The sequence below is a fragment of the Sturnus vulgaris genome, chromosome 5 (genome assembly GCF_052056855.1).
Source record: "Sturnus vulgaris isolate bStuVul1 chromosome 5, bStuVul1.hap1, whole genome shotgun sequence".
Classification (NCBI taxonomy): Eukaryota; Metazoa; Chordata; class Aves; order Passeriformes; family Sturnidae; genus Sturnus; species Sturnus vulgaris.
Genome location: NC_142247.1, coordinates 22,936,175 through 22,955,969, shown reverse-complemented (window position 1 = coordinate 22,955,969; position 19,795 = coordinate 22,936,175). Strand labels below are relative to the sequence as shown.

Genomic DNA, 19,795 nt, shown 5'->3' with positions numbered 1-19,795 from the left:
AATTTACTGAGATCACTGAACTCAAAATGTGACCAGATATCACATTTTGATGGTAGTTATAAAATAATAAGGTATTTTAGCTTCCATCTGTTCTAAAGATAACATTGCACAACAGATTCTTACACTAGCAAGGTAAAGGAGGCCCATTTCCTGTTCACTAGTTAAAAGCAACACTTTAAACATGACATGGAAATGAAGAAGAGATGGTGTCGATAGAGCACTGGGGTAAAGCTATCTGCTGCTCTGTAAGAGGTCAGCTATATGCTGCACTAGAACATTTACCAGAACATCTTGGGAGAAGGTTCCCATGCAACATTATGCTAGATTAATTTCAGGCATAAAAGGCATGGAAAATTATTGCAAGTTCTGCATACAACAATATAATAAGAGACACGGGATTCCAGAGAACAGCAAAGAGAAAAATAGTCAGAAGATTAAGCACTTGGCTTCAATAGCTGCTTACTTAATTAGCAATATCCCTAATCTAATAAAATCATCATACTCTGAATCATCTTGCCCAAGTTCATTCACAAGAGGTGTCAAATACTCAATCAGTGGACAGTTGTGCATTTTTTCCCACTGCCTCCTAACTTTGTTTCTTTTTTTTTCTTTCCTTTTGACCTGGTCAGTCACGCTTAGGATGACAAGCTCTCAGTCAAATCCTTGTCTTGCATGGGTTAGAACACAGGATCTTCTTGGTTCCCAGTCAGTTGCATTGTTTTCATCAAATAAAAAACATCAGTGGAAAAAAATCATCACTACAAGAAAAGCAAATAACTTGAAGCATTTTAACAATTGTGTATTAGCGGTGGCATGCTTTAAAAATAAGTGCTGAACATTGCTGAGAGAAATGCAGGACTATATAATTATTTATTACAGGCTTTCATCATATTTTTCTTCTCCTAAATGGCTGGTGTTAGTTGAAAGCCAAAGGAATACTATGAAAACAAAGCAAGGAAAGTGTGGGATGCTTTTATACGGCCACTGCCCTCCATCTTCACTCACACATGAGCAACCATTCTAAGCATCTCCTGCAAGGACCAGTATTCAAAGGTGTTTGGACTTCATAATCTGAAATCCATGGAAAGAATGATGAACCATGACTAGAAATGAGCAGGAAACTGTTTATTCCTATTCCAGGAATATGTTCAATTTGAGAAACAATTTTCCATTCCATATTGGGATGAAATGGAGACCTTTCAGACCTTTCTACTTTTCCATGGAAACAAAAAAGAGCAAGTGAAAGCTTTCTCTACTCCTGCTGCTCACTTTCACATCCTCTAAAAGAGTCAGGCAAATAAGGTGCCAGCATACAAGAAAAAGAAACTAGATCTGAAGCCCAGCTTTGCTAGACTGATGTATTCACATGCCTGTTCTGAGTACTTGGCAAGCCTGTCATGCATTATAAAAGAGTGTCCAACCTGCAGACTAATTCTGAGGTCAGCTACAATTAATTCTTCATACTTAAAATAGCCCACCCTAGAGCTCGGATGCATTTCCAGCCATCACTTTTCTGATGCTGACATATTCCCACTAAATCTCTCAGTTAGAGCACACTGACTCAGCTTCTGGACTCGCCCCCAGCCTCCCTCTGCTGCAGGGTTTAGAAGAGCTTGTTGTTTGTTTGAGCACTCACTGCCACTAGCAGAGCCCCAGTTCACTCCCAATACACACACGACGCACAAATAAAAATAAAAAAGAAAATGTAGAAAAAAGGGAGGCATGAATATCCCACAGAAACATGAATTTTACCTCTTTTCTTGGATTTTTTCCAGGTAACTAAAACATGGCCAGCTTCTGATGTACGCCTAGGATATATGTTCTTACAACAACGTCATTACTAGCCCACATCCCTGGGTAGTAACTCAGAGAGTTGTGTTTATTTTCCTTTTTTAACTCTAAATATCAGCATCGTTTTTTTGCTTTCATATTACTATCCCTGTTGAATTTCACTGGACTTACATATCTAAAAATCAGCATCCCCATACGTTTTTGAAACATTCTGGCCATGATTTGTCATGTCTTTTTAATGCTGGAATACCAGAAAATATTTAGAAATTAGAGTTTGTAATGGTGTGCTACTCCTTGTCTTCCACAATTGAAAGAAAATCTTCCCATCTGTAACATAAACAGAAGAATCAATTCTTTTCCCCAGTGGGGAATTTGCTGCTCCACCTAAACTAAGCAGTCTGATGTCTTCTGAGATGAAGGGCTGTTTGTGAATGATGGTGCTGATATCTGGTCAGTAACAATGAATGATATCAATAATAATAAAAAGATACTTTAGAACCATTTGAAAGATGATCACCCTATATAATCATTAACAATCTGTCACTTGCTCTGTCTTTTTGGGCACAAAGTCATTAACATCAGCACTAACAGCTGCTGCCACCCTGAATGTCAGAGAAAAAAAAGGTTGGAATAAAATTCTATTCCAAGTTTTTTGTTTCTCAGACTGAACCCAGGGATGTAAACACCTTTGACCTCGGTATGAAGGATTTCCTTGATCTTCAATTTACATCTGGACAGCACCCCCTCACTCCCCCCTGCCCTCATAAGAATTTGAACACAATAACAAAAGCTTACAGTGACATAGCCTCAGCTGCATTTGAACATATATGGGTGTTACTGGGGGAAATTAAACCATTTCAATGCCATGAACATTGTAAATCATTACTTTATCCCTATTCCTTTTCAAATTAACTTTCTGGAACATTTTAACCCAGACAGTAGAGACAACTGCATGAATCTGAATTAATGAACTATTTTACTCTGATGGGATGAGTGTGTATGTAACTGAAGTAAAGTGGAATCTGTGAAATGGGACAAAAGAAAGCTGTTGCCTTATTTCCACACCTGACAGATGGAAAAGAAACAGGACATATCCACTGAATGAAGTTCTGGACCTTAAAATATTTCAAGTGTTCAGCACCAAATGGGATTTGTAGATATGCTTTAGTGCCTATTTCCTACTGACTTAGACAGTATAGAATGCCTTTACAAATGTGTTCTATGAGATAGAATTTCTTATTTTGCTGCAAGACAGAACCTGCTCTGTGGAAAGTGTACTGTGGCTCACGCTGCCTGATGCTAGTTTTCCTCTAAAGTGTATTTGAAAAAGGCTGGGAGTGGGTCAAAAGTGTTGCAAATGTGCAGGTCCTTCTTTTAGGTACAATGAATTTTCCCTAGGGAAGAATAAGGGCAAAAATAAGTAACCCGATCTCATTCTACAAGAAGGTGACCTGCTTAGTGGGTGACTATGCTACCCAGATGTTAGTAAAACCTTTGGTACTGCCTCCCTCAACATTCTTCTGGAAAAGCTTAGTGGCTTGGCCACATGCAGTCTTAGTTGGATTAGAAACTGTCTGGGTGGCTGGACCCAGAGGATGGTGGTGAATGGAGCTACATCCAGTTGGTGGCCAGTCACAAATTATGTTCCCATGACTCGGTACTGGGGTCAGCCCTGTTCAATATTTTTATCAATGGTATGGATGATAGGATCAAGGACACCCTTGGTAACTTTGCAGATGACACTAAGCTGGGCAGGAATATTCATCTGCTGGAGGGGAGGAAGGTCCTGCAGGGGAATCTGGGTAGGCTGGATCAATGGGTCAAGGACAATCATATAAGGTTCAAAAAAGCAAAGTGCTGAGTCCTGCCCTTGCATCACAACAACTGCATGCAGCACAACAGGCTGGGGGAAGAGTGGCTGAGAAGCTGGTCAGTGGAAAAGGACCTGCCAGTCCCAGCTGAACATGAGCCAGGAAGGTGCCTAAGAGGCCAAAAAAGCCAATGGCATCCTAATCATATGATTTCCAATTTAAATGACTGTATGATTCTGTGAAATGTTGAGTGGCCATTTTCTATTTAGTTCAATTAGTAGTTTATACCTCATGCAACAATTGTGATGGAGCCAAGAAGTAGTTCTGAGCATGAACATGCAGTTCTTGGTGGCCTCTGGCATGTGGACAGTAGGACCTGGCTTTTTTTGACTGATGAATCTCCCCATGGCTGCAATGGCCATGTAAGGCATGTGACCAGGGCTAGATCTGTCACTAAGAAAAAGCTTGAAATGCTTTCCCCTCATATAAATTAAAATGCAATTATATGTAGTCATAATAACAATCTGGAATGGAGTCACTGACTGCCAAAAGCCTTAGAAGTCCCTTGAGACTTGTAGCAGATGTCCACAGTGAACAAGAACAGTTGTTATTGAGGTTATCCGATTTTCTAGGCCATTTCTGTATCTGGTCTGACGAGAAAGTGAAACGGGAATGCACGAAGGAACATTATCCTACTATGACTCCAAAGAGTATAAACCACAGAGGACTGTGCCCAGCAAAGACATCAGTGGTTATGGTTCTAATATTTCTGGGGTTTCTCACAATGGGACAATAAGTAGAAGAGATGTCAGAGTACATGACCCTTCAAGTAGTCTCCCGAGTAACATAATCCCAACATTCCTCAGATTTTACATCAAATTCCCAGAACTTTAAAAATCATGTTGTTATTCTCTTAGCACAATGACACCAGTGAGATAGTTAATATAGGCCAAAAATGAAAACTGACCATCCTCATCTATGTTGAGGATATCTCTGTCAAATCCTCAGCTGGTTTCTGTTCCAGAAAAGGTGTAGAGAAACAGACACCACTCTATGCTGTCCTGTCACTGCGTTTACCAGCCCCTTTCCTTATTGTCCTTTACTTCCCAGAGTAGGGACCAAGAGTGATAATCAACTCAGATCAAATTAAACTGTTCACCACTTCTCCATGTGACTGTGGTGACTCTGTGTGCATAAGTTCTCTGTTCTGTCCCCTCTTCTGTCCCTGCACAGTAGATGAGCAAAGGAAAGTCGTGGTTATTGCTGACAGGCATTGTGCACAGTAGTGATAGAAGGCAGTGGGGACTGTTCTCGGCTCTCTCTGACCCTAGCTGGACAGCTGGCTATGCAGAAAATACTCTGAATTTCCTAAAAAGGCATCTCAACCAGCACTGTTTGCAAATGGAGGCACTTAGGGAAGAACCTTTACCAGATTCTTCCCTGAGAAGATAGGTCTCTGCACCATTCCCCTTCTGTGCTTTTCCTTAACTTCCATAATAGCCTAGTGTGATTAATAACCCTCGCTTCTACAGCCAAATAGAAAGGGAAGTAGCATTATACTGTTCCCAAACTACACCAAATATCACATTAAGACTGTAGACTGTAGAGGAGTATTTTCGTTTTAAGAACAACAGCTTAATTTTTTTAATGAGGCTTATTAAAGTAGAATCTGGAATTTATTAGTTAATTTTTTGGGGGGTTTTTTTGTTTTTTTTTTTAATTTCTACAAGGTACAGCAGCTGCTTAAAAGAACATTTCACCATAAGGAACAGGCTGATTCACTGCATTTCTCCTGAGTACAGATTGTTGTCTTCTCCCACACAGTCTTCATAAATTAGGAAGAAAACTTGAAAAGCATCACAATGTATGGTTTTGATTGTCCCTGGCTTACAGTAGTTGAACTACACCTCGAATATCCAGTATTCTTCTATTAAAAAAAAAAAGTTTAATGATATATAAAAGATGAATTAAAAGTTACACTTTGAAATGTCTCAAGGTAACCAAGGAGACTTAGCACGATTTAAACAGGAGGTTTGGAGATTTTCATATCAGAGACCCAACCTTCCCTTTGTAAGGTCTGTGCAGAGTGAGTACCTCCAGGTCCTGGCACATGTTCCTCAGCTCTTACATGAAGGCACAGGAGAGTGGGACTCTGCTACACTGCCATGTTACTTCTGTGTTCACATGCACTAAGCTCTGACCTGCTTTAACTCACTACACCAAACTTCATTCAAACAGGAGTTTAAATGTCTGAAACTGAAAGTAAAGCCACCCACAAAACCATCCAGAGTCCTGTGTGCAATCTATGAGAACAAGAAGGAACAGCAGAAAGCTAAGTATTCATACCCAGAGTAGGGTTTGTTTTTCACTCCCCAACATTTTCTTTTTTCATGCAATTTATATTTAGTGCAAAAAAACAATTAGTAAAACCTGAAACAAGATTTGGTTCCATGTTTCAGATTACAAGTGAGATGGTAGAAGTAATGCACTCAGGAAGTGGCAGGATCCCTCCAGGATGGTTCAGTACTCTGTTAGGATCATAAATAAATAAACCCAGAAGTTTTTTGTTGTTTTTGTTTGTTTGTTTTTTAACTATAGGCAACATGAGAAGGTCATCAGAAAGTTGTCACCATAGAACAAAGAGCATCTTTCCCTGGTTAGAAAACTGCAATATATCACATTGTGATTTTCTAAACAATAATTTTCAACCATTTGTTGAGATTCTTAGCCATTGAAGGCTATCTCTCCCCTACAGAAAAATAAAGATAGCTGAAAAAAGTTCATAGCAAAATGCAACTCTATTAGTCACATATGGGAAGGTGGTCTGTACTTGAGTGATGTATAACATTCAATTACAGTAAGATTTTCTTACTAGGCAACAGCTGAAATGTCATAAACTATTCCAATTATAATGGCACACATGTCAGAGCAAGGAATACCATAGACCCTTAAATATTTTTAAACTCTCATGGCAGCATGAGCTGAGAGTGGAACAGCAATGATAAATTATCTCCTGTTTAGCTCTGCTTCTGCCGTGAGCTGAGGACATATGGGCAGTACAGTTTCCAGGCAATAAAGAAACAGAGATTTGAGATTACTGTCTTCAGTCCCAGGAGATGGAGAGGAACATGAATCAATATTTGCTAACTCTCCTTTCCTTTCCTTCCAGATTGTCAGCTCTTCCAGTCCAGCTCCACACATTTTTATTAAACCTCTTCCTCTTCATACTTGACCCAGGGAAACTTTCCTCCTGTAACCTATGTAGGAGGATTGGCACTGAGAGAAGTGTTGGAAAGACAGTCTTTTTGTTTGCAGTTTTAGTGCCAGGGAAGCAACTGAAAGGAAAATTATTTCAAGGATGAGTGTGTTCTTGTTGCTGTGTGAAAGCAGTTCAGTGAGTTTGGGAGCTGGTGGAGAACAGTATAGGCAATAACTAGAGGTCGAAGATACCAAACCATTACAAGTCTGCTGAAATCAACTTTTGACCACATGCTCCCTGATGAGGTAATGCCTTATGACTCAAATGCATTCTAAGTGATGTTAAATATACTTTATCTCTTCCTCTTTCATAGAATCATAGAATATCCCAGGTTGGATGGACCTTGAAAGGTCATGTGGTCCCATCTTGCATGGGAAAGAGAGACAAAACAAGGCTTTGTAGCACCCTGTCCAAGTGTGAATTGAAAACCTGCAAAAATGAGGGCTCTACCACATCCATGGGGAGATTGTTCCAGTCATAAGTTGTTCTCACTGAAAAAAATTGTTTCTGATATGGACATAAAACTTGTCCTTGTGCCACTTGTAATGGTTGCTCCCTGTCTTCTCTACATGTGCCCTCTTTGTAGCTGTCCTTTAACTACTGTAGTACTGTGATTAAGTCCCCTCTAAGCCTTTTCTTCTCTTGGCAAAAAATAACAAATTCGTTCAATCTTTCCTCACAGGGCATGTTCTTCAGCCTTTTGACCAACTCTGTGACCCTCCTTTGGACTCTACCTAGTTTGTCCACATAATTTTCAAGTTGTAGGGACCACAGCTGCACTCTGCATTCCAGGTGTGGCCGGACAAATTCTGAGCAGAGTGGGATGATTTGATCTCTGCTCCTTCTAGCAATGCCCCCGCAGATGCAGCCCAGGATCTGATTTCCCCTTGTTGCTACAGCAGTGCACTGCTGACTCCTGATGGTCCTGCACCAGGTCACTTACAGCAAGCCTGGTCATACACCACACAAATCCTGGCCTGTGCTGGACTCTTTCATTTTTTCATTCCAGCTTCAAGTCTTCACACTTGACTTTGTAAAATTTGGCACAGTTCTTGCCAGCCCACTCTTCCAACCTGTACACAATACTCTGTAAGATGGTTCTTCCTTCTGGTCCACCTTACCACACAGTTTAGTGTCATCAGCAAACTAGGTAAGGGTGCTTTCACTCTCATTGTCCAGACTATTTCAGGAGATGTTGAACAGTGTGTGGGGCCCTGTATTGATCACTGGGGAATCCCGTTTGTGACAGGCTAGTAAAAACCTTTCATCACCACCTTGTGAGTGCAGCCTGTGAGAAAATTTCCTACTCATTTCATAGACTACCCATCCAATTTGTATCTTGCTAGTTTGTCCAAGAGAAGGCATCAGGAAAATGTCAAAGTGTTTTACTGAAGTCAGGTCTTTATTGTATCTCTGCCTTAATCAGGATTCAAACCTTATGGCATCCCAGAAACAATGCAGCTCTTAACATTTTTCATTTTCATCTTTCTGCTCTGCATGGAAAACCTGCAACAGCAAAGACTGCTGTTTTCTCATCTACCTTTAGCTTAAGAGTAAAGCATTAAATCTACTTTGGTGTCTTTTATTTTTTATCATAACTTTAAGTGAATAGTGAATGTCTCAAAGTGGAAAATTAACTTTGATCTGAAGGCAAGAGTTTTTTACCTCTATTTCTTAGAGCTGTTGGGAGAAATAATTTAGAAAAAAAGGTTCTTTGTTCTGTGGTATATTCTGACTGTAGAAATCTGTCTTGCTTTTCACTCTGGTTTTTACCCTGAAGTTGATGGGTTTTGCCTTAGATGTACAATCAATGCCCAACCTTTCTAATCATAGAATAAATGAAGCTGGAAGAGATGTCTAGTGGGCATCTAGTCCCATCTGCTTGAAGTAGGCCAGTTACACCAGGATGGTAAAAGATTTACTGAGTTTTTAATATTTCCATGGTTGGAGATTCTTTGCCCTACTTCTTCAAATATTTTAACATACTCACAGTAAGAAAGTTTTTTCCTTGCTTGTAATTCATGATCAAATATATGTAAGCTGCAGCAGCTGAACAGAGAATCCTGATTTTCACTTATATTTTAGTTTCTTCCTTTGCTACACTCTTTGCTTGGAAAATCAAGTCAAAGGAAAAGATCATATAGCTCACTAGCATCCACTCCATTGAAGCAGCCATTTCAATTCATGTGTGGGCTTTTCCCAGTCCAATATAATGAGATGCTGTAACCGCCTTCAGCAGTATTTCTGTCTTGTGAAATAGCTACTAGCTACTTTTTGTCATGATGGAAAGAACTGGCTTTTTTTAATATTCAGGAATCCATGCATTCACACAGATTCAGCCTGTTCACATCATACATCTCTAACAGTAAAATAATAATCTGCATATATATATATAGCTTTGCAGAACAAAAAAGAGCACTTTTTTATTTCTTATTTTCATGGTTTATGTTAAGGATCAGTAAGATCATGCTGTCCACACAGAGCTGAGGTATTTAGGTTTCTTACTCTTTAGTCATCTTAGTACCTCAAACCCCAAACTGTGTTCCAATATTCTCAGTATTTTTCTTTCACTGGAAGTGGAATTTAACCTGAGATCACCATTGTAAACAAATTTTCAAAAGGAGAGTGTGATCTCATCTTTTTTTCCCTGATATTTGGAAGCCCTAGTTACACTCAAGACACAATAACATAAGCCAGGAAAGCTATTATTCTCCAGAAGCACAAGAGATGAAGTTTTGCTTTGCTTTAATTTGTGCCCTGCTCCATCATGTCACATCACAGCTGAGGTACTGCCTTGGCTCCACTTCTCCCCTTTCCCCTTCCCTCAAATCAGTCTATGATCTCTCTTAACCTTTTCTTAAGCCTCTTAGAAAACCTTTATCAGATTAAATAGGACTCTCTGGAACATAAAGTCAAAAATGTTTCCATCTCTTTTTCTATCCTGTATGCACACGCACAGTCGTTTCTACCACATGTAGATTTGGCATCTACTGTTTTGACAAAAGGAAATGTTCCATTTTTAAAAAAGATATGTCTGGTATATCATTTTATGTCTTAAAAATGAGCTCTACTACAGGAAGATGAACTTTAAAAATAGGTACATCTCTAAAACCACCCAGTAAAATAGTCTTCATTTTTATTGCACTTGTTTTTCAGATAGAATGCTTTCCTGAATCAACTTCAGCAACTACAGATGGACAGTATTTAAAGTAAACTTGACTGCAGTCCTATACTTCTGAACATATTTTAATGCTGAAATTTGGAATTGAAAATTAGCTCATTATCAACTTTGTTTATTTGTAGACTCTTCTATGGATCCCACCATTATATGAATCTGACCACCTCTCAGAAATCATAAATACACTTGAAGTTATGAAACTCTTACAGAGTTTATCAACTATTAAAACAGTTTTGTGGCTGACTTAAGACCTGCATTTTTACCACTTCCTTCTGTAACATATTTCCAGTAACAGATCAGAGTGCTTTTCCAGCCTGGCCACAGAAGAATCATTGCAAATTATGTATTTCAGAAATGCACTCTGTTTTTCAGTAGCACTGAATGTCTGCAGCTTCCATTACCTTCAGCTGACACTGAGGATGATATCTGCCTGAACATCAGGTTTTAAGACTACACTTCCTCCAAACCCATGCAGATACCTGCAAGTTGGATAATCAGTGAACATCCATCTCATACAAAGCCTGTGAGTCTCACCCTACTGTAACTCTGTGTCTGGGGCGACCAGCTTGGTTGCTGGCATCTTCACTGGAGAGGTATAAAGTTAGATGAGATTAATTTCATTTTCTGTCCAAGCTTAGCCCTGAACAAGGAAAATCTGTAGCACATTTTAAGAGCCACAGGTTGCAGAGAAATGGTGGAAGGGTTAGAATATGGCTTTCCTGATTTTTTTGTCCAATGAGAGTTAACATATTGTCCACAACTCCACCTCATTTATAATACAAAATCATCAATTTTAATTCATCTCTGGTCTGTGATTGCTAAGTTCTGTTACCCTTTCATAAGCACATCACATCTGTATTGTCCTATGAGTCAAATAGCAGGTCTTTTCAAGGTCAAACTGATGAGACCCACAGCCGTTAGTTATAAGAAACCAAAAATAAAGATGGGCTGAATATAGCAAATAGGATTTATCTGGGTATCAACTATCACCTCAAAATAGCAGAAGGCATGGTTGCTGAGAGAAAGAGATACAAATATAGTTTAGAAACCTTATATAGTTTTATAAATAACTAGATAAGCTTATATATAGACAGATATTTAAGAGGTTTGTCAGTATAAGGGCCTATCTCTGCCTCTCTCCAAGTAGAGAGGAACATTTGTGAGACAGCACACTAGTAGGGGGTAGTCATAAAATTTTTAGTGTCTTGTATCTGAAGCATTTTTATTGCTCATTAGAGTCCTGGGTATTAGTGATTTAAGAGGCCTTTCCAAATGAGGCACACTAGCTCTCCAAATTTCCACTGTCACAATGTGGTCAAGGAGCACTTTCTATACAATACTTGTAGACTGTGTGTGCATTGTCTCTATTTAGTAGGGCTGCACAGTCTGATAGGTATTCCCATTTTCTAAACACAACTGAAATTTTGTGGTTTCCATAAAAACAATTATTTTCTCTGTCTAGGTCAATGTTTTAAATGTACATTTCAGCTATAGAAGCTGCACCAGGGACAACAACTTGGGTATAACAACAAGATTGTAATTGCATGGTTGACATCAATAGCTGTATTTCTATAAGGGAGTAGTGTGCACCAAAAGGAGAAAATTTAAAGATTAGTTGAAAAATGTTTAAGCAAAATATCTCCTTGTGTATTATGTGCCATCCTACTTTTTCTTAATTTAAGTAAAATTTACATAATTTTATACAGTGTAACAATATAACATGAAAACCCTTAAGGTTAGACCTAAGAGAAATTTGTCTTAATAAAACCTTTTAAAACTCCAATATTTAAAACATACCCTATTTTTCTAGAAATGTATGCAAACTGCCTAAAAACATTGCTAATGCCTGTGGTTTTTTGCCATGGAGTTCCCTTATGGTAACTATTAAGTACTATGTTGAATCTTTCAAACCATATTTGCAAACATAGACACCAATCATTCACTTTCATTCCTTTCATGCTGTGTTTATTAGAAAAAGTTTTTGTGATTTTTGCTTGCTCACTGTTCTTGAGTAATGGTTTCTATTTGTACTAAATTAAGTATAAACACACACCACCATATTTATAAGTGAATAAAAATATTTTGGCCATCTAAGATAAACTCATAAAAGTGTGTTATCCCACTAAAGTGAGTCAAAAATTACACCCCTCAAATACCTTATTTGGGATACCCTTTAGAAAACAAGAGAAACAATAGGCTACAAGGTGGAGGACTGACTAAACAATGTAAATACAGACTCTGAAATTTTTTATTTTGAGGAGAAAACGCATAACCAGGAGGACAAATAAAATATTCACTGAAAAACAAATAATAAAGAAAATAATTTTTAAAAGCATCTCAGAAGCAAAGAGTGATAAACAAGCAGATAATCAAATGTGAATATTAACACCTCCATATATACTGAATGTTCATAATGTACTTTCTATTAGTAAGAATATCACCAGACAAACATTCCTCAAGAAATTTGTCATTTGACTGAAGGCTGAGACCAAAAACGGTTGTATTGCTCCTAGAATTTTTTTACAAACTGTTTAAAATAATAAACAAAATGTGGGAAGAGAGGAAGTGAATGACTCGTTTCCATGCTTGTAAATGCATCTGCTTACAGCGTAAACAACAAAAATAACAGCTAACTTGACTTAGTGAAAACTGAAGGTTTATTTTGAGGAATAAATATTTAGCCATTATTGATGCTTCTGGCAAAAAATGTTTTCTTTTTTTGCTCTGACTCAGAGCAGATCTAACCACCTTTGAGCTCACTAGTACAGCTGGTATCTTAAAGTAAGTGAAACCACCACCAGCCTAAGGCCCAAAAAATTTTGTTGACTAGAGTTCAAAATGATTCTAGAAAGCAAATCTCAGATTAAAGCAAAACACATAAATGGTAGCCTTCCTAGTTTTGTCTAGCTGTGAGAACAGCAATGAGGAGAATATTTTGTAATTTTAAATTACTGGGGATATCATTGTGGATTTGCACAAGTCATGCAAACAGACACGAGTGACTGGAACACTTCCAACAGGTGAATAATATTTTTTTTCAGATTAATTTTTCCGAACATAGATGCAGTGAAGTGGGAGTGGAGTATAAGTAGAGTGTGGTTTCCCAAACCCCACAGGCAACACCAGAAGTCCTGGTGTCTTGGGTAATGTATCCAATGTAAATGCAACACTCTTAAACTGTGATTTCAGTTCTTTTCTAGGCCCCTTTGAGAAACTGGACAGTATCTAAAGGTTGATATCATAAATTTCATTTCCTATTCTCATAAACTATTTAATCATATAGTGCTTTCCATTAAACTTAGGAAAGGAAAAGAGGGAAAAGTCACTGTCCTGGCCCTATGACAGCCGCAGCTGTGAATCTCTCCTTTTGCATTTATTTAGGAAATAAAAAAATCAGGAGAGAATATCCTGACATTTTTAAATGTTAAAATATACTTTCATTTCACTTCCAAAAAGATATGAAATATTTCCATGTGCAGCAAATGTATTTTAAAAGTGAGGCCACAGTCTGAAAGTCAAAGGAATATTACTATGTGGGAAGCCTTATAGAGAGTTTGTCTAGCAAATCTCCATATCCAAAATGGTACTCATCCCATTTTTACTTCTAGAAAAAGGACAGATTATAAAAATAACACATTACAACATGGTACCATCCACGCATGTTAAGAGGAAGTTCAAGAGATACGTTAATTAAGTGGAAGATGATCCCTTGTAATAATTAATATATTATGCTTTCTACAGTTTATTTACATAGCATAGGATCATATTAAATATTTTATAAAAACCAGTACATTTTTAGAGGATGACATAACTCCTTTCATTATACTCCAGTGAAAAAAATATTCAAATTTATGCTGTGAATAACCACTGAAAAAGTAAGAGCATTGCTTTCATTTTGATTATTTTCTTTTGAGTAATTTGTTTTTCAAAAGGCCTGGAGAAACATTCTACATCTCATGTCTGGGAAACTATGTTTCTGAATAGATTGACTCAAAAAATTCCAAGGTTTCTAATACAGTCCAATATTTCTTTTTCTGTGCAATGATTATTCTTTTCTCTTTACCCCAAGAAGAGAGCACTGAAGTGGTTCTTCTAAGTCACTCTATGAAGGGTATGATCTCAATTATGTAAAGTTTACTCTTTTTTCTTGTAGGACAAGGATCTTAGCTTTGGAAGCATAGAGACATGTATGAGGGGAACCTTCTTGCACATAGTGATAAGATAACAGGAATAACAGGGAATTACTTTCATTAAATTATGTGTTTTGTGAAGATATTATTTTCCATATTTAGCTTTTCTCCAGCAGGGTAGGGTACAACCTTTTGGGATTTTTCACTCCTTTATTTTACTGATTATAATGCTGTTGCATTGCATGGAACAGGAACTACACTGAGTTAGAACTGTATCACCTGATGCAGCTACAGGTGACAGAGGAAATGTTAGGCTCAACAAGATATTAAAAGGCAAAAAGCAAAGTAAATAACTGACAGGTACTGAGCCCCATACTGCTGCCATCCCAATGATCTCAGGTTCTATAGCCTAAAATTAGCTTTCCTGTATTTGAAACATATACACATTGCAGTATAAGACTATAGGTGAGTGCTTTTTAGAATTACATTCTGGGCCAAAGAAAAGGAAATTCACTCTTTTAAAATGAAATACCATATGTTCAGAACAGAGATATGTAGGCCACTCCAAAGTTTTTATCCCTTGTCAAGGCAAGAATGGGAAACTGTAATGGATTTCTGTTCAGATGAGAGCTGATTTTACAACCTATCCCATTAAATGGCATTACATTTACATGACCTGACTTTACATAAGAATTATCATAACACAACTGAGTGAACACAGAACCTGCATTTTGCAGTAGCAGATGATATTTAGACCATCATCATTAATTGTTCTGCTCAGAACTTTTTTCCTGCTTCGGTGAAATTAAATATATTCTTTTTCCTTTTAAATCATATTAAAATAACCTGATTTGCATAGTTATACACCAAAATGACCCTTTAATTAAAATCATGCTGATACTGTCACCTAAAGAATACTGTTACAATCCTTCTACTTTCAGCTGGGTTTTTTAGTAAGTAAGGTCTTTGAATTCACCTGTCAGTACCACCTAATAACTGCCTAATGAGTTAGCCTGTTACAACAAGCTAGGACAAACATAGAGGTCTCAGAGATATCATGTTTCTGAATATTTTGTTAAGACTGGCAACTAGAAAGGAGAGAGGGACCCAAATCAGCCAGTGAGACTTGCCCTGTTAAAGCCCCTGTCAGCTTTCCATCACTAGATAAGTCAGCCTGTTCGTGGTGGGTCTAAGCCTGCCATTGCTAGTTGTTCTCTGGCCTAATGTGATTCATGAGCAGCCTGACTTCTTCCATCCTGCTGCTCTAACTGAATGCTCTTTCATATTAAGGTTTCATTTAGGGAGGAATAGATTTTACTACTTTTGCCAAAGAAGTTTTTGTCTAATTTTTTCAAATCTTTTTTCAAAAATTTCTTTTTAGACTTTGAATTGTTCAGAGCTCCCCAGACTCTGCTCCAACTGATGGCAGTGGTAGAATATCTTTTGATGCCCATGGGAGCCGCCCTGGACCAGCCTTGTATGCTTTCCATATGCTTAACAGTTTTGTAGGTTTCTCTGGCCATGAATGTTGAATTACTCTGCATATCTCAGTTCTTTTAATATAGAAAGTAAATATATGCGACTATTTAAAATTAAGAATAAAAGGGATTTTCTCTACCTCACTTTTCTGAGGCAATGCTGAGGGTAATATTTCGTTCTGAATGTCTAAACAGTTATGTGCAGGATCCATACAGTGAGTTGGACAGTACAAGATGTTAATTTCTTATCACTGAGGCATAACATTATTAATATGTGCTGAACATGATGGCTGACAGAGAACACTGGCCATAGTTAGAGAGCATGAAAGTCCTTTCAGAGACAAAATGTTTTAGCAAAGACCCTTAGTAAGCATGAAAGAATACTGACATGAAATAGTGCCTGTGCTGTGCTGTGAAGTCAGTGGGAAAGAGACCTTTTGGTGCAAAAGAGACTAGATCTACTCTTTTCCTCATGTTATATGCCTAAACACATATCAGTTGGAAGGTTTGCTTAATTTATATCAATTGCCAATAGCCACTTGGATCAAGTAAAGTGCTTTTGTTTCTCTTGGTTTTGGATTAACATCCACTGACTTGGAAATGTCCACCTAAAGTCCTGGAAAGAACAAGTCAGATCAAGGGATTGCATTTATGTGCTATTTCTCCCTATTGTTTAAAAAGCCCTACTTAACAACACATTAAAAACAAAACAAAACAAACCCTAAACAAACAAACCAACACAACACCAACTGACAGCCATTGTGAAAGCCAGTCAGGTCATTTGATACTGCATGCTATCATTTCTTTCTTTTCTGGCCAAGCATAAAAAATCTCGTGAATCTGGAGTTTAGACAGCCCAAGTTGTCTAATAAAAGTACAGTTACTAATGAATAATTTGGATTTCAGTGTGTATGTGAAGAAAATGGCTCAACACGAAGCTTTTTGTATCAAGGCCATCTGTGACCCAGTATCGTCCTGCATGATATGAGGTCATTGTGTGAAAGCAGTAGTGCATGAACAACCATGGAAATGGTGTATGAAAAGCCACTTAATGCCATACACAGTTCCTGGAAATGGTAATGATGTGGGGTTTGAGGATGCACTTACAAATCCTGCTGGTTTTAAAATTAGCCGTCTTTTCCATACTTAATATAGTTGTACGTGAAATTTTGATGCATGAAAATGACGTTATTAGCACGAGTTTTTTACTTGGGTATGTGAGTCATGCAGCTTTTCCAAAAGAGAGCAATGAAATGCTGATAACACATTAGTGTGTATTCTGTATGTGTGATAGGTATTCCTGAAAAACATTTCTTTGAGGTATGGTAGAGTGCGCTTAAGAATTATGTTGTATAATTTTTTTCTTAACTGTGTCTACCCATCAGGTTGTTTTAAAATTAATTTTGGAGTCCATTATAATCACATATAAAACTCATTGATTTCAAAAGCTCCACATTTTATACTGCAAATTCCCAAGCATTGCAAAGTGGAGATATAAACACATTTGAAACCTAAAATAGATTTTATGCATGAAAAGAATAATTTACATATAAATAAATATTGTCTTCTTCTCACACAGCCTTTTACACATGAATTTTGAGAACTTTGCAAGTCTGAATAAATGTATTCATGAAAGTTTGACTGCAGATTATATAAAGATTCCTCCATTTTGACATAAATCAAATTAATCCTCTTTGAATCTTCACTGAAATGATGATGCTAGGCTAAATAAATCTCTTTGAATTCTCATTAACTGTTAGTACAGCTGATTCTTTGACTGGTTCATTAGCATGCTTGGTGGCATATGCTCAAAAAGAAGAAGAAGAAAAAAGAACCCTACAATTTAATGCAAAATAGAACAAAGCTGTAGATTTCAGTCTTTGTCTTGTACACACTGTAAGGTACAGGGAGCAATGATCTAACTTAAGCATTGCATGAGATTCTTCTGAATTGCCATTAAAATCTTTTCCTAACTTTGACAAAGTATAAATTAATTACGCAGCTGCATATAGATTTTCATCTGTCAAATTCAGCTAAGACTATGGAGGAAAAAGGTGGTGATATATTCACAGTATCACACTGACAAATAGATATCAGTAACTAAGTTTTCTACTTTGCAATAGAAGAGCATAATCCAGCTTTAATGATTCTTAGAAACAAAAGGAAAAGTCATGTCTTTATCCCATGAACATCTAAGTGAGATAATTTTACATTACAACATTCAAGACTGGGAAATTCTCATCCAACTCCCCGTCAGTCATACAGATAAGCTCAAACTACAATCTACTAAAGAAAACACATAATATGCATAAAATGTTATTGTATGTAATAATCAATTATCCATTGAGAAGCTATGTAATTTAGATGAATTGTCATGGTACTTAGCAGAACTCAGAAGAAAGAAATGCACAAGATCACAATGAAAATGGAGCAATCAGCAGCCATTTTCCACATTACATGTCAGCAGCAGCAGCAGAACTGCACAAAGCTTTCTGCATTCTGTTTCCATGATCTACTATTGCACCACAGAACGAGTTCAGTTCCTTGGCTTGTGGCAAAGGTGGGTGGGATTTCCAAGAGGTCTCGATTTACATAAAGTCCTTGCACAGGCGGACTGAGCATCTGTGATTGAATGTGATGGGGTGCACCACACCAGGCATAGCCACAGGCATCAAACTGCCTGAATAGTCTTTTAGGAGAACTGGATACTGCATTATTTAATCTATCATTAATAAGTTCCACTTTAAGCATAATGCCTGCTGTCATGTTTCTTGACTTTCATGAGCTAATCCAAGTTGCTGCTTCTTATTATATAACTGTACTTCAATGCAATCCTAAAGACTGCTTCAGGATGTCTCTTACAGCTTCCCATTATTTATGTATTGTCACAGCAAACCACTTCAAAGGCATTTCTAGATGTAGGGAAGGCCTAAGATTTATTGGGTCCTCCCAGCTCAAATAGAGGAAAAGCATTCATTGTTGGGATTTCTTCATTGTAAAGCAAAACCCTAAAATCCCCACAGCAAATAACCTTGTGTTATTCCTATTAATAGTGTCTTGGAGAACAGCTATGACTTTATGCTATTTACATTTTGTGATTACCAAAAATCTCCTTGTTCTCCCTGTTCCCAGAGCGATGCCCAGAGTGATCTCTGCCAGTGATGGAGTTCAGCTCCCCTTCCTTGTGGGTGCCCACATTCTTGCCTGGCTCCCTCTGTCCATTCAGATCAGTGCCCATACTTCAAATATTTTTTCATGCAAGCTACAATGCTAACTGAGACAAAAAGCCCAGGATAATGGAATAACAGCTTTATTTCACAGACTTTTCCAGTCTAAACACACTGAAAGTTATGCATTGAGAAGTTGACTTTCTTGTCCTCTTTCCTTCTTATCCTTACCTCAGGGAGAAGTGAAGAACAGCAGCCACACTGAAGAGAAGTGAGAGCAGTGTACCAAGCCCTGTGGAAACAGAAAGGAAGCAGTAGATCATTTCAACAAGAGCAGTATGTCTTGGCGTTGTTCCTTGACACCACCCCCGCCATCCCAGCCTCCTCTGCCCCTCCCACACTCACACATCTAAAAAGCAGATGGAAAATATTCTGCCAGAAGACATTGAAATACAGTGTTAGAAAGTTACTCTCTTAAGGCTGGAGAAAGTGATGGAGAACTCTGGCAGGCAAATTAAATTATTCATAGTCAGTGGCATTTTGGAAGGAAAAGCGGGAAGGGAATAGGAGACTGAAAGAAGTTATAGGGATTGTACAAGAACCATCTGGGATATTGGAAAAAGATGCACTTCATCTTGCTACACTTCAGAGAGAGACCAGTGAGGCTAATTGTGAGTTCAGAAGACATTACCAGTCTTCCCAGTTTGTTTTTAGGACTGAGCATGCTCTAGTGCTGCAGCAATATGATGATTATGACAGAGTCCATGCTACCAAATCTCTCCCTCAAACTTTAACGGCACTGAGCAATGATACTCAGATCCTGAAGTTACTGTAGTTTTCTCATCTGCTGTGTCACTTGGTACACATACTAGTCTCATTTGGATTTTAAAGGAGTGACATGGAGAAAAGATGGTGATTGGAGTCATTCTCAGTGCTTCAATGATTAAACTTTTCTATAAATTTTATTTCCCAATTATAAGT

General features: G+C 37.8%; 1 long non-coding RNA gene across 1 annotated transcript in view; it reads right to left on the bottom strand.

Moving 5' to 3' along the window:
• The window catches only part of LOC148223582 (uncharacterized), a 69,469-nt gene extending 50,357 nt beyond the window's left edge, over positions 1-19,112 (bottom strand). Inside the window, exon 1 of the long non-coding RNA XR_015803800.1 lies at positions 19,046-19,112. This is a non-coding gene — a long non-coding RNA (uncharacterized LOC148223582). The remainder of the gene's footprint in view (positions 1-19,045) is intronic.
• Between the last annotated feature and the right edge of the window lie 683 nt (positions 19,113-19,795).